Here is an 8,994-nt window from a genome sequence, read left to right as displayed (position 1 = left end):
AGACACATAAACACACACACACACACATATATATATATATATATATATATACATATATACGACGGGCTTCTTTCAGTTTCCGCCTATCAAATCCACTCACAAGGCTTTGGTCGGCCCGAGGCTATAGCAGAAGACACTTGCCCAAGGTGCCACGCAGTGGGACTGAACCCGGAACCATGTGGTTGGTAAGCAAGCTACTTACCACACAGCCACTCCTGCGCCTATATTTATACACACACCCCTTGCGTTTGTGTGTTTGTATATGGGTCTATATATCTGAGTGTGTGTGGATAGTTATCGACATATATTTTTTGCACATCTTTCAAATTCGATTTATAATGGACTGGTCAAGCTATGCTTCCCTCATTCTTTCTCTCACTGTCCCTCTCCTTTTCCTTCTCCCTCTTTCTCTCCTCCTCTCTCTCTCCCTCTCTCCCTCTCCCTATTTATCTTCCCCTTTCTCTTTCTTGTCTTCTGCTCTCTGTTTCTCAGCTATGGTAAAAGAGGAAAGTGAGAGATGCAGGAGAACAGAGTGGTAGAGATATGTTTTGATTAAAATATCGAAATACACAAACTAATTTTCATTAATGAACAGCGAAATAATTAACCGAGAACTGCACCCACAATTATTACTCTCCTACTTTTGTCGTCAATAATCTCTATTCTTCATCAATTAAGAGAAACACAGTTATGAAAAGTATTTCATGATAAAGTACTTGTTAAAATGGGTAATGTCTTGAACACCGCCAACATGTTTCTGCGATGTGTGTACTATGCAGGGGTGCAAACTTTAAAGAGGGTTGTATATATTGAATAATGTCGAGGACTGTGTATGTATATTTACATATATACCCAAAAACATATATCTTTATAAGCACAATGCCACATTAGTTAACAATATTACTGTGATACCACTAGGTCATTCTATTCTGATTAATGTGAGATAGATAACGACTTCCGCCTCTCTATAAGTATCGCTCACCGTGAGATAAAAACGTAAACACGTGCTCTTATCTACACTGATTAACCTAACAGTGGCATTGATACTTTCCATGGGCTATCAGTTATTTCATTAACCATCTGTGTCTGAGTTTATATAGATATTGATGACTCTACAAGTGCTACAAGACTATCGGCCAGACCTAGTGAAACCTATCACACAATCTGTGCCAAGTTTGGCACTGAATTTATTAATATACATTTAATTCGCCGGTTGAGCCTATGTGCACCAAATCACGCGCGTGGCTATGATTATATCTTTGTCTAAATTTATACTCATATATATATATATATATATATATATATATATATATATAAAATGTTGAATCGTATATAGGTATAACGATAGAATTATTCTGTCCATTGATCCAGGGCAGAATTATCAATTTTGACTCTTCTTTATGTGTGTGTTGTGCGTGCACGTGCGTACGTGTCTGTGTGCGTACGCGTGCGTGTGTGTCTGTGTGTTTGTGTGTGAGTGCGTGTATACAACCTTATCTTATACTCATACTGAAGATGTATTTATTTTCACTGTTTTGTATGCGGATGAGTAGATTGCTTAGTGCACTTGTGTTGCACTCATTTCCGCGGATTACAAAACATTTTAGAACTTGCTTCCTGTCTTTCATCTGACATAAATAAGATGTAAAAATATAGAGTTGGCTATAGTATATTCCTAGTTTTCATTCCCAAGTATGGAATTTCTTGAAGCATCCTATTGTTAATTGTCCCAAATTTTAGAATTATCACAAGCACTGTAGAAGTGTTTTATGGGAATAAAATGTTCAGAAATGGAAGCAGTTTTCACAAAGGTATATCCAAGACCCACTTTTCAATTTCCAACCATTACCAACATAGTCATATATATATGTGTGTGTGTGTGTGTGTATGTGTGTGTGTGTGTGTGTGTGTGTGTGTGTGTCTATCTGTGCGTATAGAAATAAGTGCAAATTACATATATAGTTATTCCTATACCACAGCAATTCTGAGTATGTATTTCCAAATTACATACTTATATGCATACATACATGCAAACATACAGTCCGTACATACACACTTACATATAAACGCATGTATATGTATGTATATGAATATGTATATATATATATATATATATATATATATATATATATATATATATATATATATACATATATATATATATGTATATACAGATACATACATACATATACATATATATATATATATATATACATAAATTTAAGTATCTATCCATATCTCATACATACATACATACATACATACATACAAACATACATACATGTCTATACGCAGTGTTAATTTAATAAACATCGTTACATTGGGAAGGAGGATGTTAAAATATAATCGATGATAGATGGCCATGAAAGCCCTAGAGGAGAAATCTTATTGATTATATTTTAGTTTGCAACCTTTATATCATTTGTGTATGTACCATAGCAGAAATTACCACATTATATATAGAAATTACATTACTGTGTCGAGAAAGGAAAGAAGGCCGTCTTACTCTCGCACTTCTTCGCATTGAAACGTATTCCTTATCTTATTTCAACGTTTCTCTCTTTCTGCTGTTTTGGTTCGTCTTTCGGGAACTACTGCTAATCACACTGCTTCCCCGCGACCATAATTTTTCTCCCCCGCAATCTATTTCCTGTGATAAAGCAGCCATTTCTGTACTTATAATGAACGTGAAGATAAAGGCGGCGATTTAACAGAAACGTTAAGACGCTGAACAAAATACCTAGCAGTTTTTCTTCTTGATTTACAATCTAAGTTCGACTTCGTCTTGCTTCCTTTCAGGGCCGATGATATAAGTAATAGTTGAGCGGTGGGATCGATATAGTCGATTTGTTGCCTGGGCTATGTATGTATGCATGTATGTATGTATGTATGTCTCTTATCAATTTAATCATTTAAATTCTTCCTCTGAAGAAATAACTGGCGCCATCTTTCGAATGCAGATAACGAAATCTATGTCATAATTTAAACCTGAGAAAAGTAAGGCATAGGTTTACTCTTCCTCTTCGATATTGTATGTACGTATATATGCATGTATGTATACATACACATATGTAAATGTATATGTGTGTGTAAATATGTATATATATATATATACATATATATATATATATATATATATATGTATGTATACAAGAATAAGGGCAGGGAATCGTCAATTAATAATAGAATTAATAATTAACAATTTTGCCAAGTAGTTCAGTATGAAAAAACCTTTATCGGTAAAACCATTTATCATCATAAATATACAGGGATTAGCATTGAGTTGCTTCTCCAACATACTGAAAATTTAGAAATAGCAGTCAAAGAACTACTGATTCTAAACTACAAATTGTTCTACCATCCGTTTAGAGAAAAATTTGTAGTTTAGAATCAGTAGTTCTTTGACTGCTATTTCTAAATTCTCAGTATGTTGGAGAAGCAACTCAATGCTAATCCCTGTATATTTATGATTATATATGTATGTATGTATATTAGAACAAGTATAAAGAATTTTTTTCAAGACGTAAATACTGAACAGTATATATAAAGGCAAAAATCCTTTTAAGAGCAGAAACATTTTCCGGTTGCCAGCAAACTTTACTGCTCTTAAAAGGATTTTATCGCTTATATATGCTGTTCAGTATTTATGTGATTTTAAAAAATTACCTTTTTACTTGTTCTACAATACATTTCAACGCTTCAAAAACAAACTTGTTTGTTTTCATATGACGAAATATATAGGTATGTGTATATATACGAAGGGAAGTCAAAAATGTTCTGCACTTTCCCCATAATATATCTTCATCATTGTCACACAGCCATCCGCTCACGGATGCCTTTCGTTGGTACTATTGTGGTGACGTGATCAATGTTTGAGCTTGATCGTACCTCTAGCAATGTGCACCAAAGAGGAACAAAGAGCAATGATCCGAGTGATGTAATGGTGAACCGGTTCACCATTACCATTTTCGGAGCTGGATGAATCTTCTTATCGGTGGAGGTTGATGCGCGTCATGCAACCTCTTTCAGCGTCATGCTTGTCTGGCCATTTCAAACTTCTCGACCCACTGATAAACACTTTTACTCGGTAGTGCAATGTCCCCGCATTCTGCTAAAGGCCGCCGATGAACTTCAGCACCTGGCACACATTCCGACTAGAGAAATGAGATCACTGCTGTTTGTTCTTATTTGATGCACATTGCTTGTTGAGCGGTCATGTTTACTGTGTAACGCCAGACAGAAAAATGGCGCCATCAGGCTCAAACTTCGATCACGTGACTGCAATATTACCAGCTATAATGACACATGCGTAGAAAGCATTGTAAACATAAAGAGGTGTTTGACGAAAGTATGGATAATTCTTGGCTTCCCTTCGTATACATATGTGTGTGTGTCTATGTATGTATGTATGTATGTATGTGTACATATATACAGACCAGAAACATAGATCAAAATGTTTGTCACAACATAAGTTCAATCAATTCCTGCTAAGCATTTTGCCCGACGTTTTAACGATTCTTTAACCTCAAAAGCAGGGGCAGCAAGAACAATAGCAACATCAGCAGCAGCAACTGTAATAGTAGTAGTAGTAGTAGTAGTAGTGGTAGTGGTAGTAGCAGTAGGAGTAGTAGCCGTAGTAGTAGGAGTGGTAGTGGTAGTCGTGGTAGCTGTAGCAGCGGCAGCAGCATCAGCAACAGTAGTAGTAGTGACAGCAGCAAGAACAACAACAGCATCAGCAAACATACTCAGCATTCTTGAATATCGGAGAGGAATGGTCCACTGTGATTTGCTTCCAGGGCTTATGTTAATTAAGTGACGAATTGTGTATATTCCAGTTTATATTATACATTTTACTTTTCTTTCTTTATATCCTTCTTTTCATTAGCGGCAAAATATTTCGACTAATTATCGATACACGACGCTAATTGATAAAATGCTGAACTCTGCATCGCCTATAATTCGTTAGTTAACACATATTTCTTTTTTGTTGTTGTTTTCTTTTCCTTTCTTTTTTTTTTTCATTTTCAATTTAAAATCTAGCTAGAGGCGTTCGGAACCGCACTCTACAAACAAATGAGGTTGAATAATCTTTAGCAGTTCCGTGTTCTAGCGTCGGCTTCATACACAACCAAAATATACGCAACTATTAGCAATCACCATCAATCAAAAGCAAACACCACCATCACCACCACCACCACCAACAACAACACCCCCTTCTCCCCCCACCAGCCCTTCAACCACCACCAGCCCTTCTACCAACGCCAAAACCCACTGTAACTATCACCAATACCACCTTAATCGCCAGCGCCACTACCACCACTACCAACAGTAAAGTACCACCTCTAAAGTACAACCACCACCACCACTCCACACGTTCTAACACCACCACCTTCATCTCCAGCATCATCGGGATCATCATATCATTATCCTCATCATCGTCATCACCACCACTACCCTCATCATCATCATCTTGATCACCATCATCTTGATCATCACCATAATTCACCTCTTCCCCCAGCTCTTCCTCCTCCTCCTCATCATCACTGACATCATCATCATCATAAGCAGCATTAACAACAGTGTATATACCTTATTCCCCATCTTTTCTAATGCATCATACCCCTGCATTCTGCTAGAATTGGTTTCTCCTTTGCAGTGATTTACTCTGCCAAAATTACTACCAAAACCTCATTCAAATCACAGGGAGATCTTTCAGAGAACGCTGTTAATATTGGTTAATGTATTTCTGAGATCTTTGTAAAAAAACGATCGACGTAATGGTCATGAATAGAACGCTGTCGGTTGTAAATCACATCGACCAGTATTCCCTTGGACCTCGTTATATTTAGGGTCATCCAAGTTGACATCCTGTTCTTCATAATTAGTTCTGCAGTCAGCGTTTTTATCATTATAATTGTAGTCACCATCGTCATCATCATGATATATCATCATCATCATCATCATCATCAGCGTCGTCGTCGTCATCATCGCTAATATCATCATCCCACCATTACCACAATCACCACCACCTTCGCCGCCATCAGCACTACCTCCATTACCGAGGCTGCCGCCACCACTGCCACCACCACCATTAATATTACCATCATCGTCGTCATTGTCGCTAGCTTTCATCGTCGCAGACACAATCATCATCATCATCATCATCAGTATCGTCGTCATCATCATTGTCATCATGTTGCTCATTGTCAGACATCTTCGTTATCATCATAACGGCCATCATCATCATAATCATCATCATCACCGTCGTCGCCATCATCATTATCATCAACACCCTCACCACTTACACCACCACCGTCATCATTACTACCTACCTGCCTCTCATCCTCATTGTCACCGCGATCTTCATCACCATCCTCATCATCGTTATCAACTTCTATATTTCGTTAACAATATTCTAATCATATTCTGACCACAAAGAAACGCAAATTGATATAAATTCTATAAAATTAAGATATTTTAATCCGTTACTCATGATTTTACATTTGTATACAGGGTGTGTTGACCTTTCATTTCATTGCCCGAGGGTTAAGAAAATAATTAACAGCAAATTATGCAAAAGATCATATCCCTTCATTACATATTCATGGCATTCTGTGATGGCAAGAAATCAATATTATTATCGTCTGATAATAGACCTATTGCTAAAAAGTGAAGAGTAACGCAGTAAATGTCATTCATTATTTAGGTTCATAACTTTATGCTGTAAATCCTAATGTCACTGGTGTTTTTGACATTTTTTGCCAGAAAATTCTCGTTAGCCTCTGAGCTAGCATGAGAAAGGACAAGTGAGGCAGCAAGAATGAGCATTGAGGTTGGTCAGAAAATGTCTGACTCGACAGTGTTCAGCGTTTGAGTCAGAGTTTTGTCGCCTATATTAGTTCTACAACGAGAACTAAAGTTAGATGGGGAAAGGTTTCACATGTTTATGTATTGCTTAGGAATAAGTATTTTTGCCAATATGGTTTCTATGCATTTTCTATGCATTTTCCAATATGGTTTCTATGTAACGATTGCTTAATAATTATTAGACATGATTCAATGGAAAGTCTCTATAATTTCTTTACTAACCTGCACTGCTATGTTAAATTGGAAAGAAATTGTAATTAATGAGGTTTCAGCTTGATAGCTTCGTTAAATACCAAGAAATCACCTTAATATTTCATAATCTATGTGTTTTACTCTTCTCATCTTTTACTTGTTTCCGTCGTTGAACTGTGCAGCCATGCACGATCACTGCATTTTAGTATTTAAGCGAATAAAACTGCAACAGAACTTATTTTCACTCTGGCACTAATTATATTCTCTTCTTTTGCGTATAAACCAACACAGAACGGTTGCCAAGCAGTGGTGTGGCAAAAAGACATACACACACAGATACACACACATACATACACACACACACACACACACACACACACACACACACACACACACACATGTATTAGATATTATTTTCTACTGTGTCTCTTTAGTTGGAAAACTCTTGCAATAAAATCTGGCCTGTCAGATGCCACCTGTCCAGGAACGATATTTTGTGTAATTTCTGGGCATTTGGAATTACGTCATTTTCAGCCATGTATCTACTTTTCAGTTATGTATCTTGGACCTCAAGTAACTGGTGAGGGAAGTAAGATTTCCTTTCCAACCTCATTAAAATTATCATTTTCTTTTATTGCATCCTTTAGTCTCTTGTAATTTTGCATTTCTTAAATCACGTTAATGCTGTATCATATAGGAGAGGTTATTAGATTAAATTTTGGCAGCCTGATAGACCAAACACTACTAGAATAATAGGCTGCCTTGGAGAATATGATTGAATTCGTTTTGAAGATTTATTATTCTATATTTCCTGATTGTCAGTCGCTGTATTGTTTGTCATATGCAGGATGGTGTTCTAACCATTGTTAACTTTAGGGAAAAGAGAACGTACTGCAATGGGTCCGAAATTATGGATAGATCATCTCTTTCTTTCAAGACGATATAACTCGATGATAACAACATCTATAAATACTTTAGGAATGAGAACCCAGGGTCGAAATTTTCCCAAGACACCGGATGAAGGCTGGAGAGTATATCAGCCGAAATGCTGTGTTAACAACAAATAAGATGAGGACATGTAAATAATGTAAATAATGTAAAAAAAATGTACATAATTCTTCATCTCTTAAATATAGAACTGTATCAATGAATAGGTTTATATATATATATATATATATATATATATATATATATATATATATATAGGGTGGGGGTGCATGTAGCTACTTTTCCTTATAAGGGATTAAATTAACATACCTTTTCTATACGATATCCATTTCACTGTCAAAACACTTTTGTAAATCAACTACAAAAAAGAAAAAAAAAGAAAACATTGTTATAAAATAATTATGGAATGACTACGTGGCGTAATTACAGCAACACTAACAACTTTAGATGATGATGACACCGACGACGACGATGATGGTGACAATGACGATGGTGATGATAATGATAATGGTGATGACGTTAAAGATAATGAGGAGGAGTAGGAAGCGGAGGAGGGGGAAAAAGAGGAGAGGCGGAGGAGGCGGAAAAAGAGGAGCAGGAGCAGGAGGAGGATAAGGAAGCGGAAGAGAAAGGGCATGGTGGCAACCACAGCAGAAACAACAACAACAACAACAACAATACCAAAACTACAAGCATAATCACTGCAAAAGAAGCAAGCAATTATATCAGCACACCTCTAACAGTAATTATCACCACCAGACAATGAGAAAGCAATTAAAATCAAACCAGCATTAACAGTTTAACATAGGAGAATTTAATTAAATACTGCTGTGTACCCCTAAATAAAAGAATCTTCTCGTGGAGCTGAGTGTTTTGTTATAACATCTATACTTTGTTACTTGATATCAGACTATAACCAAATGTGTGTATACACACACACACACATATATATATATATATATATATATATATATATATATATATATA

At 36.2% G+C, this 8,994-nt stretch overlaps 1 protein-coding gene across 4 annotated transcripts in view; it reads right to left on the bottom strand.

Annotated features, from left to right (window-relative positions):
- LOC106880835 (RYamide receptor) overlaps nt 1–8,994 on the bottom strand; it is a 438,750-nt gene that overhangs the window by 202,680 nt on the left and 227,076 nt on the right. For 3 of the 4 annotated variants that reach the window (XM_052973295.1, XM_052973294.1, XM_052973296.1), the window contains exon 2: nt 8,317–8,365. The exons of the other annotated variant lie outside the window; for it this stretch is intronic. The gene's annotated coding sequence lies outside the window, so the exon portion shown is untranslated. The remainder of the gene's footprint in view (nt 1–8,316; nt 8,366–8,994) is intronic. 4 annotated transcript variants of the gene reach the window in all.

The sequence above is a fragment of the Octopus bimaculoides genome, chromosome 15 (assembly GCF_001194135.2).
Source record: "Octopus bimaculoides isolate UCB-OBI-ISO-001 chromosome 15, ASM119413v2, whole genome shotgun sequence".
Taxonomy (NCBI): domain Eukaryota; kingdom Metazoa; phylum Mollusca; class Cephalopoda; order Octopoda; family Octopodidae; genus Octopus; species Octopus bimaculoides.
The sequence above is the reverse complement of the archived record's forward strand: the minus strand, read 5'-3'. Positions and strand labels throughout refer to the sequence as shown.